The sequence below is a fragment of the Diceros bicornis genome, chromosome 9 (assembly GCF_020826845.1).
Source record: "Diceros bicornis minor isolate mBicDic1 chromosome 9, mDicBic1.mat.cur, whole genome shotgun sequence".
NCBI classification, from domain to species: domain Eukaryota; kingdom Metazoa; phylum Chordata; class Mammalia; order Perissodactyla; family Rhinocerotidae; genus Diceros; species Diceros bicornis.
In genome coordinates, this window is record NC_080748.1 from 2,587,395 (window position 1) to 2,611,340 (window position 23,946).

The 23,946-nt window shown below is 49.6% G+C and overlaps 1 protein-coding gene and 1 long non-coding RNA gene across 7 annotated transcripts in view; both read right to left on the minus strand.

Annotated features, from left to right (window-relative positions):
• Positions 1-1,455, minus strand: part of LOC131410035 (uncharacterized) — a 136,472-nt gene extending 135,017 nt beyond the window's left edge. Inside the window, exon 1 of the long non-coding RNA XR_009221142.1 lies at positions 1,412-1,455. This is a non-coding gene — a long non-coding RNA (uncharacterized LOC131410035). The remainder of the gene's footprint in view (positions 1-1,411) is intronic.
• The window catches only part of LOC131410026 (ral guanine nucleotide dissociation stimulator-like), a 192,741-nt gene that overhangs the window by 37,771 nt on the left and 131,024 nt on the right, over positions 1-23,946 (minus strand). The window lies entirely within an intron of this gene.

Consider the following 23,946-nt stretch of genomic DNA (forward strand, 5'->3'; position numbering starts at 1 on the left):
TGGATCTCTGGGGGACAAGAAGACAGTGTCTTACCACGTCTGATTGTCCACAGCTACCAGACCCTGGCCAGGGAGCATGAAGCGCTGATGCAGGAGTACCTGCACCTGCTGCAGATCGTGGAGGCGAGAAGACAGTGGCCAAGCAGCTACGGCAGCAGATCGAGGATGGGGAGATCAATATCGAGCGGCTGAAGGCAGAGGTGACTGCTGGCTAGGGGTGCAGAGGAGGCTGGCCAGGGGACACAGGGCACAGGCCCAACACCTCACACTCCAGGCTCCTGCAGGACCAGGGGGCACATGACGGGCAGGGGGAGCAGCTTCCAGTCACAGCTATGCCAGCCTCGAAACTTAAATTTAGTGATGCTGGCAGAGTGGGAAGAGCTTTAGTTAGATCTGAGTTCAGATCCTACCTCTGCCACTTGACAGTTGCAACCTGGAGTACATCCCCCCATCCTCTGTGCCTACATTCCTTCATCTATACAACAGCCTTTTTATACTTGCCTGGCCAGGTTGTGAGGATTGAGTGAGGTTATTTATGGGCGAGTTTTTAGTTACTTTTCTGATGACCACATTGACTAAGCATTCCCACATTATCAGCTGGAGTCCAGGGACACAGAGTCTCAGGTAGGTCGTCATAGTGTGGGATCCTGGCTCAGTTCCAAGCATTCGTTCCTTCTGCCTGTTGTAAGAGCTCCTACAGGGGCTTACCGCGCATGAGTCTGGAGGCCACACTGCTCCTAGGTTAAGCCTTGTAGAAATTCACTACTCAAACTGTGGTCCATGAAGCAAGAGCATGTTGGAAATGCAGAATCTCAGGCCCTGCCCAGACCTCCGGAATCAGAATCTGCACTTTCACAACATCCCAGTCGATTGCCATTTACATTAAAGCTTGGGAGGCGCTGGCTCTCTGTCCCTTAGACGCCCCTCACCAGCTGTCTACCCCAGCACCGAATGATGTGATTGCCTCTCCCCCCTCATCTCACCATGCTCACCAGATGTTCAGAGCCATTTGGCCACATCACACGAGGACCGTGGACTCTGAGCTGAGGATGGGAAAATGGAAACATAGATTCTAACGAGGGTCGGATGCATGATTTGTAGGGCCTGATGCAAGGGAAAAATGCAAGGCCCTGGGTGGAGTCGGGGAAGTCGACCTCCCCTTCTCACAGCCCACCAACCCACCCATGGCAGACAGGCGACCCCCCAATTTCAACCTCCAACCTCCTCTAACCTCTGTGCCATGATACAATTGGTACCTAGATGAGGGGTGGGCAAGATGCCCGTGCTGAGTCACCCACCTAGTGCCAGACACTGTCTTCTCACTCTGCCCTGAGACACCATCGGGTGTGCACTGCACTCACCCTTTCTGCACCTACCCCGAGGCCCCTGCAGAGGGTGGAGGTTGACTCACAGTGGGAGGTGTGTCTTCCTGGCTGACTGAACCCATTTCCTCCCAGACAGAGGGTAGACGATGTCATGGGTTCTGGGGTGTTGGCGTTTGGGGAGCGAGCAGCTAAGAAACCATCCCAGGGAGGCAGCAGGAGGCAGTAACACATAAGGGCTGAGGCTCCACGCCCCTGGGGAGTGCTCCATTGTTCCATCAGATGTTACTCGTGAAAACAAATTCAAAGAGAAATGATTAAGAACTTCAGGGTGGCAACTGCAGAACTTGAAGCCCCAAGCATGGGGCCTTCTGAGCATAGGACCCCATCACACGCCCTTGAAGCCAGCTCTGCCTGGAATGTTCAAAGATCCAAAGTTTCCAATTCCACCTTATGGTACCGCTGCCAAGCTCTGAACTAATGGTCACATCGGCTTGGAACTTGAGCTCGAACAAGAGTTTAAGATTCCACACACCTCCTCTACCCTGCACCAGGCACTGTCAGACAAGCTTCCTTAGTCAGTCCCCATAGCCATCTTCATAGGATCAAAAGATGAAGCAGGTTCAGAGAACTCAAGTCACCTGCCCAAGCTCACACAGCTGGGAGGTTGCAGAGCCAGGACTAGAACCCAGGTCTGAGTGTCTAATTGCCAGTCTTGCCACTCGTAGCCTCTTCTCACATGGCTCCTGGGATGGGGGCTTGTCCCATGTCTAAACCATCTGGTTCATTCTGAGATCTATCCTAGCCCTACACATATCCCTGAAGCCAAGTTGAGTCCTTGTTAGGGACCAGGGAATAGGTCTAGGGACCAGCACCAGATTAGTGGCTTCATGATCAAGGGTGTCATTCATTCACTCAATCACTCGTTCACTAACTGCCTAAGATCAGCTGACCACTGCCTCATCCTCTGCCCCAGGCTCCTCTTTCCCCATCACTTTGGGCTCCAACCAGTGTCCCTGGTCATGAGCTGTGCACCTCTTGGCCTTGGCACATGCTGGGGCTTCTGTTTGGAGTGCTCCTGCCACCCCCACGCTTTCTTGCCTGGTGGAATCCTACCAAGCTCGAATGCCTCCTCCTGGGGACTCTCATCACAGAATGTGCTCCACGTCCCCTGTTCCCTCGGCTTTCCCACCCTCAGCATGCCACGTCAGAGCCAGGTCCTTGGGTGTCTGTCCCCCATCCAGCCTGGTGGGACCTCTTTGAAGGCAGGAGTGTCCTTTATCACTGTGTCCTTTCTGCCTCGCACATAGTAGGTACTCTGTAGGGGCTTGATGAATGAATGGACATCAGGCTCTGTGGTAGGCAGTAAGAGATGGAAGTTTCTACACTTAAGGTCTGATTGTGGTAAAGTGTGACTGGCACCATAATAGAGCTTTCGGTGTGAACCCAGGTAGAAAATGAGTCACTTTATGGCCAAAGAGGGTGCGGGTTCATGTCGCATATGACCTTGAAAGGTTTCGGGGGTTGATAGGCCAAAGAAGGGGTGGGTGCAAAGGGCAAGGCCCTCTCTGGTGCTGGAGAGCACCAAACTGGTCAGTTTTGAGTGAAAGTGTATGTGTGTATGTGTGTGTGTGTGTGTGTGTGTGTGTCAGTGTGGCATCAGAGGCCTTTTTGGTGGGAATTTGGAACAATGTTTCCAACTGAGTACATTACTCTCCAGGGCAAAAGATTTCTTTAAACAAGACTTTAAAAGATCAGCTTGGTAAAGCTTTCTGGCTATAGTCTCTCTCTTTCTCTCTCTCACTCTCTCTAACACACACACACACACACACATACACATCCTGCAGGGCAGAGGGCAGCTGTGTGCTCTGGAGGGGCTCCAGGAAGGTGAAACAGAGCACATTTCCCAGGAAGTAGGCCATCAGGTAGGCAGGAGGTGCCAAGGAGACAAGTAAGTGATGAGTGACGCCCATGACAAAGACAGAGTGTCTTAGAACGTCAGAGCTGGGAGGGATCTGAGAACTCTGATGTCCACGGAAGAGGAAGGGACTTATCCAAGGTCACTCCAAGGTCACTTCCAGCGCTGGAATCCAGGCTTAACCTTGGGTCTCCTGGCTGTAGATCCTTGACCTGTACCTGCCCCACAACTGATTCCTTCCTTGCTGGGGAGATGGGAGATGGGCCATCTAAAAGGTGCATGTTCAGGGACCACTGTGTCACCTGGATGGCATCAAGCTCTCATGGTCCACCTGATAGCCAGAAAACTTCCCCAAACCCCATCCCACATATTCCTGAGGATTTTCAGGGTCTTCCATTTTCCTAGCTATGTCTGGTTTCCAATTCTGCTCTCCTGACTTCTAATATCACTTCTCACAGTGGCTGTCTTCACTCAGTCTTGACTGCTCCTTGCCCCCGTGTGGTCACTCTACGTGCCCATCAGGTGGAGCTAGATTCTGCTGCAATTACAAACAGCCTCCGAATCTCAGTGGCATAAACAACAAAGATTGCTTTCTCTCTCACATTGTGTGTCCATTGTGTGTTCTGCTCCACAACATTCTCACTCAGAGACAGGGACTCAGTCTGATGGGGCTCCACCATCAGGAAATTCACCAGTCCCATGGCAGGGGAAGGATCATGACAAATCATGCCTGACAGCTCTGCTCATGTTTCACTGGACAAAGTGAGTCACATGACCACACCCGGACTTCAGGGGCCTGGGCTGTACAGTCCTGCCTTGTACCAGGAGTAGAACCAGAGTATCCAGGAAAGCCCTAATGACACCCAACTGGCTCCTCCTTCAGTCCCCAAGCCCCTGACACCAGCCAAGTATGGACCAGACTTTCTGAATGGTTTAGATACAGTCAAGGGGTTTTCCAGTACTGAAACAGAAAACAGCTTAAATGTGAATAGAAGACATACCTGCCCTCCTGTCACTCAGCCTTTTCTGCTACAGGGATTTCTTGCTGACCTCCTCTCCTCACACTGGCCTCTCTCCACACGCTCCCAACTGCCATTTTGTTGGTGGTGGGGGTGTTCATAATCCCTCTATCTGCCAATACCCTCGCCCCCGTCCAGTGATGTGCTGGAGCTGGCTCATACCAACTTGCAAGTCACTTGTGAAATTTTCAAGAATCTTGCAAGCTTGTTATTCACCCTTCGGTAGCTTAAAATGGGCCAAGGAAGGAATGTTTACACCATGGAAATCGGCCGGTGCTACCAGTCAGAGTTTTTATTTGAGAGAGCTGGTGGTTAATCATTTAACAATATACGATTCTCTATACCTTTTTTCAGGACCAGCTAAATACTTTGCTGGGCCCAGTGCAAAATGAAAGTGCAGTGCTCTTAAGAATTTCAGGGCAGCAACAGCGAAGCTTTAAACCAGGTATTAGGCCCTTCTAAGCGGGCTGTTCACAGGTCACACTTCGAGGACATCGGCCCTGTCTCTACTCCCTCTATATTCTCCAGCCCTGGAGCCTCCACCCATAACCATCTCTTCCTAGAGGTAATGGGAGATGACACATAAACAAAAGTCTGCACAAAATTTATTAAGCAAAACTATCCAGCTTTGCTCAGTCTCTTCTCTCCCACCTAACAGGCCTCTTGGACCTCATCTTTTGTAACCAGAAAGCTCCAAGGACCATCTAAAACAAAGGGAGCATCCTCCTCTGAGAAGAATCCTCCCCTCCTCTAGAATCTTCAGTTTGGCACCATTTCATTGTTTTAATAGCTATTTTTCTCCCATTTATGATTGGAAGTAAGTTGGGACTGCTCAAGCAACCCTAGAAGGCAGGGTAGGAGTTTAGAGATGGTCGTGGTATTTTCCTGGCTTGGAAGCACTCAGAATCCTGGAAGCCTGACTCTGCAAGAAACTGCAGAGATCTTAATTCAGGGTTTAAGGTAAAACTGTAGCCGAGGAATCAGGTTTGCAAACCAACTTTGTCATGAAGAGGGCCGCCTTGACCCCTCCCCAGTCAGCCCCTCTGCAGGGCCCACTCTGTGCCTTGAGTCCTGTTTCCCATGTTCCTCCTGCCATCCCCACCCCTGCTGCCCTGCACTCAACACCCTGTCGTACTCTGCATCTTTGTTCACACCATCCCCTCTGCTCCAATTCCTTCCATTCTATAACACACCTGCTGGGCTCCTTTTTGTGTGTGTGAGCAAGATCAGCCTTCAACAAATATCCACGCCAATCCTCCTCTTGATGCTGAGGAAGACTGGCCCTGGGCTAACATCTGTGCCCATTTTCCTCCACTTTTATATGGGATGCCACCACAGCATAGCCTGACGAGCGGTGCATGGGTGCAGGCCCGGGATGAGAACCCCAGGCCGCCAGCAGCAGAGCGTGTGCACTTGACCACTACACCACAAGGCCAGCCCAATTGGGCTCCTTTTTTGTCCTGCTAAACCTCTGGGTAGCGCTTGTGGCTTCCATGGTGAGACCCTCCCACTGCAGGAGGTGTGCACCTCTGGTCTGGCCTCACCTTGTTGGAGTATAAGTTACCTCTGTGGGTATCTGACCCACTTCTTAGGCTGGAAGCTCCTCCAGGGAAGGGATCTGACTCATCCACCTCTGGCTGTGTCTCACCCGTGCCCAGCATGGTGCCCTCCACGGAGCCCACCACGGAGACTCCCTCAGGACATGCTGACAGGATTGGCACAAAGGGAGACAGAGATGGGCATCTCTTAGGCTTGGAACAGGTCAGAGGGAATCGAGAATGAAGGAGAGAGAACTGAGTTGTGTGGCAGCTGTTTAAAAAGAAAGAAGTACAAAGATCTTTAGCAAAACCTTGACTGCTAACAAAAGAGAGAAAACCATGGACTAATTCCTCCATCAATGACTGCACTGACTAAATGAATTCTGGATTAAAGACACTGTCTCTAGAGAGGGGAGTGGGGTAGGGCAGGAGCCAACGAGCAATGCACCTAAGGGGTGTGGCAAACGAGGGTTTGACTGTGATGGGCCAAGAAGTCCCGACTGTGGGGTGGCAAGTGTGCAGGGCTCAGCTGAGATGCCAGGCATTGGGCCAGGTTGGGCAGCCAGAGCTAGACTCTAGCCGGAGAGTTGGGGTATAAGCCAAAGTCCAAACTCTCCATGGCCATCGTTGACAAAGGTCAACTGAGCAGGCTTGGATGTTAGCCAAGCCAACCCAGATCCAAAGCAAATGCATCCCCAGAAGGGACCTGCAGGATAAGGGAAAGGCAGCCTCTGCGAGGTCAGTGGGGCTGGGGATCCTGCCGCCAACCTGACACTGGCTCGTAGCAGGGGTGGGCCATCTCCCAAGGCTTCTGCAGGGTCCCCCGGCTCACAGCTTTCCAGAGCTTTGCCCACCCGGCCCGATCCTTAAATTAGGCTCCCAGACTGCCAGTGCTGCTTTTGCAGGGAGCAGAGAGCCTGACCTGACTGCATCTGGTTTTTGCTCTGGTCCCTGGGGAGTAGGTGTCCTGTAGATGTCTCTGAGAAGAGCGCCATCAGTTTAACATACAGACTACATTTACACACACACACACACACACCCTGCCATCCTAAAGAGAAAAGAATACCGCGTGCAAATCCCAGAACTGGCCAAGAGAGCAGACTGGGATGGGGGTGCTGACATGAGGGCAGTGAGGGTGCTGACTGGGCATCCACAAGTCTCTGAGCTCTCCACAAGCGTGTGTGTGTGAGTCCCTTAGCTCTTTAGAGTTCAGATCCAAGAACAGCCATTATTTCATGTGCCAAGGTTCTCAGAGAATTGAAAAAACAGAAAAGCCTGCATCAGCCCTGAATATTTCTCCATTAGATATTTTCAGCAGCTCTTCAAGCACGGGCCGGGGTAGTTTTAGCAACCCGAAAGTGGAGATGGGGAACTGTCCCATTTTGCTCTCAAAGTGCTCCATAGGCTCAATGGTCAGAGCCCATTCATCCTGCAGTTCAGCAAGTGGTCTTGAGGGGATAAAGCCACATGCCCTGAAAAGGGAGGCGAGTTGGCTCTGTGGCATGTTTGTGATTTCCTGAGCTACTATCTTTGGACGTCTGCCACACAGCTCAGGGTTGTCTCTGTGCCCACTCAGCACCTTCCACCCCCTGCTCTTATTGTACTCAGTGAGACCCCAGGGTGGGGGTTTGCCCTCAGTGCACAAACTGCTGGGAGAGGGCACAGTCCCCTGTGACAGCTCCCCAAGGAGGACAACACCAGGGGCCTCCAACAGCCAAAGTGCTGGGTCATCACACAGAGATGGAGCAGAGAACACACATGGAGAAAGGGACCAGGGAGGGGCATCTGATGTGGCAGAGAAAGACAGAGACCACTGTAGGGGGAGGGGGACAGCCTTCTAGGCTGGGGCTGCCCTGACTCCCAGGGGTTTCACTCTTTCTCTCTGAGCCTGTTTGCCTGTCCACAAATGGGGTGTATGACAGAGTCCCTTTGGCTTCCATTCTGTCGTTCAGCTCAAATCCCAGACACATTGGGGAGGTTCCCAGGTTTCCAGGGTGGTAGGAGCTGAGGGTGTTGAGCAGGGGCAGAGGAGGAACAGTTGGGAGGGGAGGGGGCTGCAGGAAGTAGCAAAAGTCTCTCTGGCATCCTTACAGCTCATCCTAGGAGAGGAGACTCGGGCTGTGTTCTGGAGCTGGCTGGCCGGGTAGCATGGGCGGGGAAAAGGGTGCTGGGAGGGGAGCCACAGCAATGTGGCTGGAGGGTGCTCAGAGACCCATTACCCAGCCTGGTGTTAAGCTGCCAGTGAGGAGGCATGATCCCCAGGGCTCTTTAGGTGGTGACAGGGCACGTGCTTGGGAGAATCTGGGTGTTCTTCCTTTTCTAAGTTTTCCCCCAAAAGGGGGTGGTGGACAGCTAGCATTTACTAAGCACCTTCTCTGCACCAAGCCCTCAAATTTTCCCATTACATACAGGGGTGACCTCATTTCACCTTCATATTTTACGGGAAAGACCTGAGGTTCAGAGATGTTAGGCAACTTGCTGGAGGTCACACAGCTGAGAAGCAGCATAAGGCGGATTTGAGCCTGCTCTGCGTGGGTCTCAAGCCCTAGCTCTTTTCACATCATCAGTGGCATTTCCTCTGAATTCTCTAGAGCCCTGAGTTCCTCTAAGATCCCTTAGGGTCACCCCAGCAGGTGTGCACTGAGGGTGCCAGGAGGGCTGGTAACAAGAGCAGCTGCCATCCTCTGCCAGCTTCTGGGGCGTGTGACCCATGTTTACAAAAGTCTGTGTTTGGTTTAGTGGTCTGCTGTCACCATCTTGAAATTTTGTCATTTTTTAAAGAAGGGGTCTTGCATATTTTCTCTGCACTGGGCCTCACAAGTTACATAGTCCGTCCCGCTGATGGGGTTTTCACATAAGGTGTCACTTGAGAAAGGTGTTTGCTGCTAGAGTCCCACCGGTGGTGGCAGCCCCTGCCCTCTCCCTGGTCCCCTCAGCTCTGCTGGACTTGGGGGTGAGGGCCCCTTGGAGGGGCAGGAACTCCGTGGCCAGAGCTTACCCTGTGCCTCCTCTGTCAGTGAGGCCATCGTGTGTTTGCACCAGATCTCTACCAAGGCCTGAAGGCCTGCATCTCCAGCTGGCCCACTGGGGCCTGGATGAACAGGCAGCCCTGGCAGAGGTCCCCAGGCCTCCTGCTCCGGCCTCCACCTGAGAAGTCCCTCTCCAGGGCCCACTCCTCCAGGCTGGCGGCACTTCCATCCTCCTCGAGTGTAACAGCGGCCCCTTAAAAACACAGAATCCCTCAGAGGGAGCAGAAGAGGAAAGACAAGTTGGCAAAAGCTGTTTTTCTAGGAGGAAGAGATATATTTTTAGTTTCTTATCTACATTTCCCTTTTAAAAATAATATATATGAACCCATTTGAGAAAATCAGACAATCTAGAGAAGCAGAAAATGTTAAAAGCTGTATCAACCATAGTTCTGTTTCTCAAAGATAATCACTGTAAACACTTTGTTGTGTTTTCTTCAAATTTTTTCTATGCACAGATCTTGGAATTTTTCCCCGTTTTATTTACATAATGTCACACATATGAATATTGAATTTGAATCGTAATGTGTTTTTTTTTTTTTACTTAAGATTGTAGCACAATTGTTTTCTCATGCTGAAAGTATGCTTTTTGATGGCTGTATGATGCCCCAGTACGTGTGAGCATGCCATCATCCATGCAGCCATCTCCCATCCTTGGCTCTTAAAGTTGTTGCAAATTTTTGTTACTAGAAACACTCATCTCTGCATCTGAAATGTTCATATAAGAGAGCGTCTCCTTGGGGCAGATTTCCAAAAATAGAATGACTGAAACAAAAGGTAGAAGCACGGTCAAGGCTCCCACTCCGTCCACCCTGCGTCACTGCTCTCCGAGCGGGGTGAACCGCCCTGACGGCCCCGAGGGCTGCACAGCAGGACCCCTGCATTGCGCCTCTCCCACACTGAGTGTGACATTTTGTTGTTCACTTTCCCTAAGTCAGAGAGCCCCACTTTTCCCCAAGGTCACAATGGGAAGCGGCCCTAGAAAGACGAGGTCTGCACTTCCTGTAGTTACGTGGTTGAAGGTGCCGTCCCTTGGGTAGTGGAATGCCCTGTGTAAGCTCCCACTTAGAGTTTATTGCAAAGGAGGCATGTTTCTCTTTTTCAATGGAGTTTATAAGCAGAGGTTTCAGTGGACCCATCCCTGCCAATCAAGTACTGAAGGGCAGGTTTGGGGAGACTGGCTGGGCTTTTGGGGGCTGGAAAGCAGGGGACTGTGTTTCCAAGAGGTTGGGACAGAGCAGGCCAGAAGCAGACCCAAGTTGCTGAACCTTGGGAGGCATGGAAGGACAGGGACACGTGGATAAGTGGACAGGCAGCTGAGGGGATGAGACTCGGGAGGGCATGTCATGTGGGGGAAGCACTGGAATGGGGGACTCAGGAGACCTGGTTCCAAGCCAGCTACTGACTCACCTTATGACCTCGGATGGGTCACTTCTGTCACTGGCGGGGCACTCTGGGGGGGAGGCCTCAAGGGGGGGAAAGGGCCAAGGGGGATGTGGAGCTGCAATTCACTTACCACAGAGACCTCAGCCAACCCCCCCAAAGCTCCAGAGCTGGGTGGCCCTTCAGACCCTTCAGGCGGCGAGGCACACCACAGCACCCACAACAGCCCTCTCCGACCTTCCAATACACAGGAGTCAGACTAGTCGGGACCCCATCTCTATAAAGATCTGTGACTCTGATGTTGTCCTGATGCCTGGGGCCAACTATCTGGCCCTGGGTAGGGCAGTGGTGCCAGAGTCATCCCCAAAGGCAAGGGTGTCTCTGGGTGGGAGGTCTGAGCCTGGCCCTGACCTCCGTGGGTGGGGCTGGGTGACCAAGGGCTTGTGGGGCATCCCACTGAGCAGACCTGTTGGCCCTCCTGCTGTCCATGGTCAATTTCTATCAGGAGATGGTCTCCAGCCACCAGTACAGCCTGCAGATCTTGGCCCACTGCAAGCAGAACAGTGACTTTGACAAGCTGCTGAAGCACTATGAGGCCAAACTGACTGCAAGGAGAGAGTTCTGGAGACCTTCCTCACTGACCCCATGCTCCAGCTGGCACCTAGCCCTGTCCTTGAGGGCGCATGGCTGGGGAGCCTGCTGGGGGGCCATGGCAGTGATGGCCCCAGCTGGGAGGAAGCCACAACTGGGGGCACCAGGGGGCCATGGCCAGGAGGCCCCAGGCCTTAACAGGCCCCAGGTCTGGGCTGCCTGGAGAATGGAGTTAGAGCCAGCTCCTGACCCAGTGGACCGCAGGCCTGTCCAGCTTCACAGAGCAGGCAGTGTGGGAAGGTGAGGGGGAGCTCCTGGTCCTGAGCCCACCTCCAGGCCCTTCTGCTTGCTGGCTTAGAGCCTCAAGCTCTGGGCTCTTGGCCCAGACAAGACCCTGGAAGAGCCTCCACGTTAGAGTCTGAGATCAGAAGTGCTGTGGGTGTCCGTCCTCAGCCCTGCTCATGGGAGTGCTGGGAGCTGCGAGTACCATTCTCCGTCCACTTGGTGTCTCTCTCTCCCTCTCTCCATTGTTGCTAGATCTCTGACTTGTTTCATCACTGTCTCTCTCCTTGCCTTTGTCTCCCTGTCCCTTTGTCCTTCCCCATCCTTGCCTCTGTCCCTGTCCCCCTGCCTCTCCCTGCTGCAGATTCCCAGGCACATTCTGACACTGCACGAGATCCTGGCCCACTTTTCACGAGCACATCGAGCCAACAGCTTGGAGAACGCCAGGGCTAAACTGGGGGTGCTGTCTGGGTGAACTCAGCTCCCAGGTGCCCCCCCGGTGGACAGGCCAGGGCTGAGGATGCTCCCCAGGGGGAGTTTGCTGAACCCCAGATGGTAAAATGTCATGTTCAGGTTAGGATCCCAAGGGGTGGGTGTTGGGGGACCCCCAGCCTGTCCCACCTGGAAGCAGGGACACGGAACAATCTGAGGAGTTCACAGCTCAAGCCCAGGGGGCACTTGGTGGGATTGTGTGGGTGGTGTGCTGTCCCTGGCACAGATGGGGTTCGAGGAAGGGCTCTGGGCACTCACGTGGGCCCACCTGCCAGGATGGGGATGCGCCAAGGGACTCACAGGCACTCTGCCAACTTCCTCTGTTCTCCAGTGCCAGTGTGTCACAACCTGTGGTATAGGAGCCCCAGAGGGGGTCCTGGGTGATGGGCCTTCAAGTGCCAAAGGCTGCAGTCAACAGCAGGCAGTGTCATGGGTGGACAAGCCCATGACTTGTCCAGTGTCAGAGGCCCCAGCCCTCTGGTCAAGGCCCCTCTGCTGCCCCTCTTTCAGTCCCCAAAGCCCAGGGGGAAACTTCCTCTGCCGGGGCAGAAGCAGAGGGATCAGGGAGGAGGCGCCTACAACAGCACAGGCAGCAGTTGACGGTGGCCTACACCAGGTGGTGGTATGAAGGTGAGCAGGAGGTTCAAATTCTGGGTGTGTTTTGAAGATGGAAACAACAGGATTTTCTGATGCATTAGATGTGGGGAGAGAGAAGATGGGAGTCAAGAATGATTCGAGAGTTTTTGGTTGAGCAAGCAGAAGGTTGGAGTTGCTGCTCACCAAGATGGGGAAAGGTGCAGGAGGGGCAGGTGTAGAGGGGAAGTCTTTCTTGCTTCATTGGAGCTTTACTGGGGGAGTGTTGAACTTGAGATGGACAACAGTGGTGGAGAGGACAAGAAGGGAGGAGGGCGTTTGGGTCTGGAGTGTAAGGGAGTGAGCCATTCAGGAGCCATCAGGTCAGAGGTGGTATTTAAAGTCACATGAGTGGTGCGATCACCAGGGGAGTGAGTTTAGGCAGGAACGAGGTGCGTACCAAGAGCTGAGCCCTGGGGTCTGCACCTTATGGAGGCCAAGAGATGATGAGCAGCCTCATACGCAGTGATGGGCTGCCAGAAGCTGCAAGGGAGTGTGGTTCTGCAGCATGTGGGGTACAGTCCCCAGCCCTGCCAACAGTGCCCTAAATGTCTTCCCGTGTCCAGCAAAAGGCAGCCAGTAGGGCCATGTCTCCCAGCCTGGCAGTGGGAGGCCCAGGCTGGACTAGGGCAGAGCACAGGCCCCGGAGTGGAGGTTCATTCAGGGAGCAGATGTAATCAGAGCGTGATTGCAGACTAACAGAAACCATTGTGGGGTGGGGACCCCAGTCCTCTCATACCCCAAGGAGCCAAATCCTGCACACTTCCCCAAGGAGAAGACTTGGGGCTCCAGCGAGGCTCCTCATCCCTGTGGGATGCCCTGTCCCGGTGCGGGCAGTTGCGAGGAAGGCACATGGGTGCCAAGGCATTTATCCTAAGATTCTGATCCCCTTTCCCAAAGCCTACTCATCCTTTGTTCCACCTGATCACCTGCATCTGGCCTGAACACAACCTTAATGGCACAGAAGTGAGTTTTCCCATCGCCCTGACAGCAGCCCTTTCATGCTCCTCTCTCCCCTTGGGGGACTGAGGAAAGCTACCAGCCAGGCATGAAGCCATCAGATAACCAACCCTCTCTGGCTGTGCTCAGAAACACTCCTCGCCTGGGGCTGGGTCTCTCCTACCTCTGGCCTTTGTCCCGCTTTTTCTCCTGAATCTCATCTGTTGGGCTCACTGTAACCCAGGTCGTCACTTCCAGTTCCCCCGGGAGCCTGTGGCCCTGGGAACTCCTCCCCAGCTGCCTGGACGGTGTGGCTCTCAGCACAAACTCCAGTTGGGGCTGGCAGGAGTCCTGAGCAGCTGCAGCTGGCACTTGTCTAACAGTGAAACTAGTGTTGCTACTCTGGAATCGCCCCCTTGTTTGTAGCAAATACAGCTCTCCTCAGCAAAATCCCCACCCTCTTCAAAAGAAATGGTTCTGCTTACTTTTGCTCACCTCCAAATATGAATCCCTATCCAGGGAACTAGCATATCCTTGAAAGGTGCCTCCCAGTGCCCCGTCCCTTCCAGAAGAGGGCTAGGGCCTGGGCTGCTGAGAAGAGCATTGCTGGGAGAGACAGACTGAGGCTCCTAAAGAAGAGACCCCTTCTCCATGCCCCAGTCTGATAACCAGAAAACAACGGATAATAATAGTTTTATAATAACACCTTTGCAACCAGTGATACTAGCAACAGCGATCACGGCCCTTTACTCAAGCACCTGCCATGTGCTGGGCCTGAGGTCAGCAAGTGAAATGCATTCTCTTCCATCCTCACTCCGACCTTCTACAGGTGAGCAAACTGAGGGTCGGAGGGGCCCAGTAATTTGCTCATCACGCTGAGTTCATTAATTAGAGATCCAGCTCGACCAGTGTCATCTCTCATTGCTGGGAGGGTTAAACTGGACAGTGTCTACTACCACACACATTAACCAGCCCTCTTGGTGATCTGGTCGTGGTTGTAGAATTTGAGGCATCAGCAGACAAATAAGAGGTTTTGTGCTTTTCTTGGAGTAGGTGGGGTAATTTCTCCAGAAGCTCCTCCCCACATGATTACTAACCTACTAAGACTCCTGAAAACCCACCAAGGCTCTTAGCAAAGTTGGTAACTCACAGGCTTCTTTTCCCACCACTGCTATTTTTTTTTTTTTTTTGGTAAGGAAGATCAGCCCTGAGCTAACATCCATGGTAATCCTCCTTTTTTTCTTTTGCTGAGGAAGACCGGCTCTGAGCTATCATCTATTGCCAATCCTCCTCCTTTTTTTCCCCAAAGCCCCAGTAGATAGTTGTGTGTCATAGTTGCACATCCTTCTAGTTGCTGTATGTGGGACACGTCCCCAGCATGGCTGGAGAAGCGGTGCGTTGGTGAGCACCGGGGATCCGAACCCGGGCCACCGATAGCAGAGCTTGCACACTTAACCGCTAAGCCACGGGGCCGGCCCCACCGCCAATGCTATTTTTAAAAAGCAGTTAAATGGTGCCACCTCCTGGAGGAGGGGTGTTGCGGCAGTCAGAACAGGACAAATAAGAGAGTTGTCCTTCTTTCTAGATTAAGGGGCAAGGTGTGTCTTGCTCCCCCCAAGACGTGCTGGAACCTAATGGAGTCAGTCTTTCCGTGAGCCAGCTGGATTGCCAGGTGCTCCAAAACTAAGTCATTCCAGGGCCCGAACATTAAGGAAGCAACTGTATAAAGTGCATTGGGGGAGGGGTGGAGACATTAAGTGCAAAGCCCCTGAGGAAAGATGGGTGGGTGGAGTTCTATGGATGGAGATAAGCCCAGTAGTGGTGTGGAGATCAGAGTAATGAAGAAAGGTTGTTTCCAGTACTCCTGTCCTCCCAGTTTTGCCATCTCTGTTCCACGTGGTTCAGACTTTTAAATCAGACCTGCTTTCTAGCTATTAATCTCCATTTACATTTCCAACAGCTGTCTCCTTGGGCTATCAAAAGGATGATGGGAGATCATGCCCCTAGAGTGCCCGGCAGAGCGGGCATTCAATATGCATGCTCTCTCCCGCTTTGTGAACACAGGATCCACCTGAGAATCCTAGGCTTTCTTCCTAGGTCTGGCCAGAGGCCTGGCATTACCTTCTCACTGAGAGGTGGGAGCAGCCTGTCTCTGACATTTTCTCTCTCCACAGGATAATGCACAATGAAGTAAATGAAACAGAGAGCATCCAGGAAAACATAGCCATGGGGGGCGTGATTGTCGAAGGCTGAGACCCTCCTGGACACCAGCCAGACTTTTGTGAGATGGGGCATGGCACCCTGCCTCCTCCCACCCTCATGGTAGGCCCCAGCAGTGGTGGCACTTGGGGACACCACAAGTTGGTTTGGCTACCATGTGCCAAAATCTGCCAGCATGATTGCAGAGTATTCCAGGGCTGCTGGAGGAATGTGACAGGTGTATGTGGATGTCAGTATCTGCACACATGGATGCAGATATTACTGGTTTTCACAGTGCCCTTCTCTCCAGATGTACACATGATTCTTCCCAGATGCCCTTGATGTGTCTGTGGATGTCATAGTAAACACTGACATGTCCTTTTGGGGAGAGAGGAGTGGAGGATGGGGACAGATACTGATTGGCCTGGTGAATCACAAGCATGTTCAGCATCCGAGGGGAAGTCATGTGGGTCAGTCCCTCTGTCCCTTTCTCATCATCCTTGGCCCCTTGCGGGAGGCCGTGATCACAACGGTTCTCAGGGGTAGGAGGTTGCCTTCACCCTCAGCCTCCACTGTCCTTGGGAGCCGTGTTTGAGAGGCACAGCCTTGTGAGGGGGCAGCTAGAGGCTGTGACTGAGGGGACTGACTTCCAACTCGGAGACGTTAGAGCCGCAAAGAGTTTGCGAGTCACCTCTTCAGATTCCACTTGCTGTGGGACCCTCAGCTTCTGCTTGCATGCCCCCGAGGTGGCCTCCACCTCAGATGGGCCTCCTGAGATCCTTCTATCCAGCCTTGGGACTCTCTGAGCAGATGAAAGTCTCGCCAGCACGTCCTGCGGCCTGCGCAGCTGCCTTTGGCCCCTGCTGCCCTTAGCAAGGGTATTGTCGACTTGGAGTTTTGCCCCGAGCCCCTCTGTGTGGCCCCCTGTGCCTTTTCCCTAGGCCCACCCTGTGATCTGCTGAGCCCAGAGCCAGCCTCCCTGTGTCCTGGCTCCCCCTGAGCTGCATTGGGCCCAAGCTGGAAGAGGCCCAAAGAATGACCTCTCCTGGGGTGGGCAGTGTCACCACAGTCCAGGAATCTGCTCCATTGCCCTGAGCCTAAGCATTTCCTCCCCTCCTGAGGGGCTGGGCTGGACATGAAGTCCAGACAAGGGGGCCCAGCAAGGTGCCAGGCAGTGATGGACGTGGGCAGGAGGCAGGGTGGTGGCCTAGAGCAGGTCTGGGGAGATAGAACATCAGGGAGGGCTTCCCAAGGAGGCATCACTGGAGTCGAGTCTTGAAGGGTAAGGTGAGCTCACAGGGTGGATGGGGTGAAGGAAGGCCCTTCCAGGCCAAGGAGCAGCACTCAGGAGCCACAGGTAACTTGCCCTGGAACTAGAGTGGGAGCACAGAGGGGAGGCGATGGTAAGGAAGGAGAAGTGATCCCAGTGGTATAGCCGCCATTAATGGCTCATTTGTTGAATGATTCAAGTCCTACGTTATAGGAGTTCAGACAAGACTAATCCAGTCTGTTTCTATCTCTTCTGTGTTTCTCCCAGTACAAACAGTAAGTACAGGAATCTACATATATAAATAATATATGTATATTTTTTGAATAATACAAATCACTAGACTGAATAATATATTGAGTTAAATAATATAAATATATATTTAATGAATATATAATGAATATGTATAAGTATGTTTATATATATTTGAATTAAATAATATAAATATATATATAATTTAAATGAATATTCAGACATAATAACAGTAATTTACAGAATTGATAAAAGACTCCTACTCTAGATTCAGCCAGCTGAATACATCTGAAGCACAACTAAAAAAAAAAAATAATCTAGAGCCAGATCCATCCAGGGAAACCAAAGAACACTAAATACAAAAGAAGTTATTCAAAGCTCCACAGAGGAACAGAACACTTACAGAGACTTACATTTAGACCTATGATACATTTCTTAACAATGGAAGGCAAAAGAGAGTTGGAATAAATCTTCCAGGTACAGAGAGAAAAGAACTTTCAGTGCATATCCAATCAAACCATACCTCAAGAACTAGGGTGACTTAAAGATATTTTTATGCAAACATTTACTAAGGGTATTACCACCAACAAATGCTCATTAAGGATCTTCTAAAGAATATAATTTAAGGGGGCCAGCCACCTGGTGTAGTGGTTTAAGTTCAGCACGCTCCGTTTCCAAGGCCTGGGTTCATGGGTTTGGATCCCAAGAGTGGATCTACAACACTCATCAGCCATGCCATGGTGGCGACCCACATACAAAATAGAGGAAGACTGGCACAGATGTTAGCCCAGGGCTAATCTTCCTCAAGGAAAAAAACTTAAAAAGTGAAAAAGAATATACTTTAGGAAGAAAGAAACTGATAGAAGAACTGCTAAGAGGTAAAAATGGATCTTGAGGATAAAAAAGGGTAACATCTGAATAAATCATTGAAAGCATGACTTTACCAAACAATAATAATATTGACAATGTATAACTGATGGAGTTAAAAACTAATGACAAGGGAACTTCTGTTTTAGAGGAGACTAGGACAGGAAAGCACACTTGCTGCAAAACTGGATACAGGCAGATAAATTATAAATATATTTTTAGAGCATCAGACAACTTCAGAATCAACCAACTAAAATTCCAGAAAGAAGAAAAAGTCTTTTATGTGAGCAAGGATATTTATCTTTCTTTCCCCTGGAGGCGTTTTCTGATTCTAGCTGGTTGCCGAGGATCTGGCTTGCTCAGTCAGAGCCTCAGCTAGGGAAAAGAGAAACTAGCCAAACTTGTAGTGATTCTGCAGGACTGGTGTGGCAGAGGAAACCTGAGGGCTTGCAAACACACAACTGCTCTTTCTCACAGCACATGTGCTAAGTTTTGGTTCCGCACAGGAATCTGAGGAACTAGGCCAAAAGCTTCCACAAAACAAAGTGAAACGTCCAGAAGTGGTGGAAGTGGCCTAAGTCCAATATACTGCTAGTCTGACCTTCAGGGAATGTGCCATATTGTGAAGCGATGTAAGGTAGGAGGCTGCAGAGCTGCGCTGAGATGTCTGAAGGGTGTAGCTGAATTTTCTGTGGCCTCCCAAACCTGAAGAGATAGAGATCTACCAGACTTAGAACCAGACCCCTGTGCGGGGGAGGGGAGCACAGCAAACAGGAACGGGGAAAGCAGAAGGGCTGGGTTTACTAAAAGTGAGACCCAGCCCCAACTCTGACCAACGTCTGATTGGACTCAGGTGATCCAACCTCACTCTGTTTCTCATCGAAGGACAATAAGGTCATGTGGAGCCTCTCGAGTTACGTTACACAGACCTTCCAAAGACACTGGTGAGAGGATGGAGAAGGCAAGCCACAGACTGGGAGAAGACCTTTGCAAATCACATATCTGACAGGACTATAAAGAACTCTCAAAACTCGGCAATAAGAAAATCCAAGTTTAAAATGGGCACAGATTTGGACACTTCACTAAAGAAGATAAACAGATGGCAAATAAGCACATGAAAAGATGCTCAATGTCATTAATCGTGAGAAAAATGCACATAAAAACCACATTGAGATACTGCTACGTACCTATTGGAATGACTAGAATTAAAGAGGATGACCATAAGAAGTGTTAATGAGGATGGAAAGTAACTGGAACACTCCTACATTGCTGGTGGGAACACAAAGTGGTTCAGCCTCTTTGGAAAACAGTTTTAAAGTGGAGTTTGTTATGCTGCTGTAACCAATTAGCACAAATTTCATGGCTTAAAAACAACTCAGATTTATTGTTTTACAGTTCTGTATGTTAACAGTCTGACACGGGTCTCCGTGGACTATAATCAAGGTGTTGGCAGAGCTGGGTTCTTTTTGGGGCACTCTAAAGGTTAATCCATTTCCTAGCCTTTTCAAGCTTCTAGAGACAACCACATTCCTTAGGCTGTGGCCCCCCTCCTCCACCCTCAAAACCAGAAACTCTGCATCTCTCTGGCCCTGCTTCCCTTGTGGCATCTTTTTCTACTCTGCTGCTTCTCTTTCCCTTTTGAGGCCCTTTGTGATGCACTGGGCCCACCTAGATAATCCAGGATAATCGCCCTATTTTGAAGTCAGTTGATTAGCAACCTTAATTCCATCTGCAAATTTAATTCACCTTTGCCAAGTAAACTAATATATTCCTATGTTCCAGGGATTAAGACACATTTGTGGGCCATGACTTTGCTACACAAACAGTTTTTAAAATAAAGTTAAACATACACATACCATGTGACCCAGCAATTCCACTTTTAAGTGCTTACCCAAGAGAAGAAGACTTATGTTCACACAAAAACTTGTTTGCAAAGATTTATAGCAGCTTTATTCATAGTCAAAAAAAGACAAAACTGAAAATAACTCAAATGTCCTTCAACTGGTGGATGGATAAACTGTGGTACATTCATACAATGGATACTACATTCAGCAATAAAACAGAAGGAAATGCTGATACAGGCAACAACATGGATGAACACTAAAATGAATGTATTGTGCTACATGAAAGATTCCAGACTCAAAAGGCCAAATGCTGTAGAATTCCATCTATATGATATTCTAGAAAGGACAAACCACAGGGAAAGACAGCAGATCGTTAGTCTCCAGGGGTTAAGGGTGAGGGAAGAGTTGACTACAAAAGAGCAGCTGAAGGGAGTTCTGGGTGCTGGAACTGTTCTGTATATTGAATGTGGTAGTGGCACAGCTCTCTGCATTTGTCAAAACAGTTGTAACAAGAGGAAAACAAATACATCATTGCTCACCCATCAGATTGGCAAACCTTTAAAAATCTGACAATGCCAATCTGACAATTCCCAGGGCAAGGATGACCCATACACTGTTGGTGGGAATGGAAATTGTTAAAACTTCAGAGGATGATTTGGCTGCAGCTCGTCAAGTTGCAGATGCACATCAGCCTTTGGCCCAGCAATCCACTCACAGGCAGGTGTCCATTCTAGGGAATCCATGTGTGCTCGAGGAGACACACATAAGGATAGTCATTAGACATGGTAGGAGAATGAATTAATTGTAGTTAGTAGTTATTTTAAAAAGAAAGGAAATATGCATATGGGAAAGAATCAACCCTGCTGGCTACATATATGATCTGAGAAGGCAACTCATTAGTTTGTCTCCTTAGTAGTATGTATACAGCACAGAGAGCACTGTACTAAGAATCTGGAGACAAGCATCCGAGCATTTACTTCCAACTCTGTCACTAAGTAGCAGTCAGACTATGGATGACTTAACTCAAGAAACCTCACTTTCCATTTCCTGGAAAATGAAGAGTTTAGGCTCTACAACCACTAAAATTATTTCCATCTCCACGATTCTATGATTCAATAAGCCAACTATCAAAAATTATATTCCAAAGTACCTATGTTGAGAAACTGTTCTTCCCAGATACCCTGAAATCAGAAACTATCAGAGAAATAGGACTTCTTAATATGTTGATACATAAAATGATCCAAATTTCTTGGTGTGTCTATGACCAGCTTGTTAATCAAGATCGTAACTCAGAAAGAGCGTATAAGCAGCTAAACCCACCACATTGACTCGGGTCACCCTCAGGAAAAACTAATATACCTTCTCCCATTTTAACATTCCAAAACAAGTTCCCCATACTAATGAGTCCATCTTGTCAAGTTCAGGTCTGTCTAGCCAAAAGTCATTCATGTATATGATAAGATTTACTTGATTTTTTAACAAAGATAAAATGATGAATGGCTTTTTGTATTTTGCCTGTTTCATCTATAAAGATCTTACATTATAATTTAATAGCTTCAGCCTGCTACAATAAATTATAGAGCCTTTTGAAACTTGTAATATGCCACGTCCAACATGATCTAGTAAAAAAATCAGTAGTTCAGAATCCAAAAAAGCTTAGTTAAAAATTTCAGTACCACCAATACTTACACTTCAAAGATACAAATAGCCAACAAGTCATTTGTGCCTACTGCAGAATTTAATAGGTTATTAACTTCTGTAATCATCCAAAAGCATAATTAGGATGTTATCATTAAAATGTATTTTTTAATCAGAAATATTAAAACTAATGATTAAACTATTAAATTAAATAATTAACTAAATATTAAAACTAATGGCAACTAACGATCTGTTGTCTTTCTTTATGGTTTATCTTTTCTAGAATATCATATAAATGAAATCCTACTGTATTTGGCCTTTTGACCTTTCACCATGTCAGTCAAATCAAAATTTCAAAATTCTTGTTCTATGGGCTTTCCAAATCTAAATTCTTACGATTCTAAATGAGTACGGAGACAAAACACACACTACATACTACTTCTAAAAACCTCCTCCTTATCCGATTTTAATTTTAGCACCAACTGCCAAGAAAAACCTTTCCACTGAAACCTAAATTCCATACACATTATGTCAATCATCAATTGATCAGTCATCAATCTATCTTAACCAAAGGTGAGTTATTATTAGGAAGTTACATAATTTTCACCAAGGATTGTTTAAAGCTCCTGCCATTAAATGCAGTTTACAACAATTCACAGGCTTCAAAGTTCGCCTTGCAAATATAGAGTCAATTATCAGAAACCATTAATGGGATTAGGCTTTTCTATAAAGGTGGTCCCAAGGAAGTAGGAACGCTTATTTGTTTAAAGAACGCAGTGAGGAGCCCAATAGCCTGCGCGGAGTCAGGCAGAGGAGCGCTGACCACGGGCGTCTTCTGAAGGAAAGTGTTCACCCCGGGATGTCGCGACCTGGCCTAGACGGGGTCCTGGGGGAGCGCGAACTCAAGGGCTCACACAGAGGGCAGGCGACTCCCTGCCGCCCCCTGCACCTCTGCTGGGTGGGCAGGAGACCCTGCCGAGTTGGGGCCACGCCAAGGCAGAGGGGCCCGCTGGCCAGGCGACGCTCCTCTGCTCCTCCAAGGGACAGAGGTTTGGCTCCCCCGCCTGAGGCAGCCCGCCAGCAGCCCCGTCCCCATCCGCCGCCCCCGACACCGCTCTCCCGCCATCAGCGGCGGAGATCTCCTCGCGGAGCCCGCGGCCCACCGCCCACCGCCTACCTCGGCGCCGCCTCCTGCCCAGCGCTCCTCCACACTGCAGAAAGGAGAGCTCCCCAGCGCTGAAAATCCTGGAGGAAAGATCCAGAAACCGCCAATCCCCCCACACAAACCTCCGAGGCAGCCACCTCCGCACCAGGGACCCTGCCTCTGGTGCACGCATCACGCAGCTCTCCAGCTCGCCGGCCCCTCCGCCGCTCTGAGCGCCGGTCCTGCGCATGCGCGGGCCTCCGAGGCTACAATGGGAACCGCTGGAGGGGGGCGCTGGCTGGGCATGGGGGCATGGTGACCGATGTGTCCATGAGACGAGAGCAGGAGCTGGCTGGCGCTCTGCAGCCCTTGACTCTGCTCTCCCTGGATGACCGTCAGCTCCTGGAGAAGATCTGCCTTCCCTTGAGGCGGCTCCTCCTGTCCTGAGAAGTGCGTCACACGATCTAACATTTGTTTAAAAAAGAATGATGACATCCTTAACACCTGAAGTGTGTCGTGTCCCCAGAAGAATTCTCTGCTTCCCCAGAAGACTAGACAGTGAGCAGCTGGGACCGAGTTCTGACCCAGGAAGGAAAGACGCTGAGTGTGAAGCCGTCTCCCCTCCGCCAACTCCTCATCCTGATCTGTGGCCTTGATGGGGTGACTGCGCTGGGGACTTGTGCAGGGGACAGTGCTCAAGTGTTTGCCCACGGTATTACATTTCTTATGGTTTAGTGGTTAAAAGAGGAGGCAAGCTGTCAATTTTTTAGACAATTTCACTTGCAGAAATGTCTTTGGACAAAGAAGTTTGTTTTCTTCTGATTTTTATAATCAATAACAATAATTAAAATACTTATTTTCTTGATCTCATTGGCATGCTAAAACAAACAAGTCGCTTGGTTTTCACCAAATTGGCCACATTTTCATTAAAACTTTGGAAGTATTGCTGTTTGAGGTAAAGAAAGCATCTGGGAAGAACAATTACCCTTAGTTGATATCTTCCCAGATAAACGTACAAACACAGAGCTATGAGCCGTTCTGAGGGGCCTGGCAAATCCAGTTTGAGTTCTAGAATGGATCATCCAAAGTAAGGTTAAATTAGTAATTTTCTGAGGAGTTTGCAAGTAAATGTTCATGTTGCCTTCATCAAATAAGTCTGGTGATTTAAATGAAGTTTAAGTTTAATGATAAAAGTTTTCAAGAGACTGAGAAATATTAAGTACACATACTTAAAAACGTGTAAATTAAAGTAAAGCCTGGTATTATCCTCTTTAAAACAGAGTCACAGTAGCACTATTGTCAAGGTATGACAAGGAATAGAAATGTTTTATAGAGTCAATTCTTCACTTCTAAAGGACCTAATGTGACATTCTAGAAATCTCCATAGTCTTTCAGTCATCTACATTTAAATTGCTCAATTTATATTTTAAAGACTAATGAATCTGAGGGCAAAATATTCAAGGTCATTGTTTAATTGTTTTTCATTGTTGCAAAGTACATGGGTATAAAGTGTGGCTGAAATCCATGGTCTTGGAGAAGAAAAATATACAGAACTTATTTATCACTCTCACAGTGTGTCCTGACTTAATCCT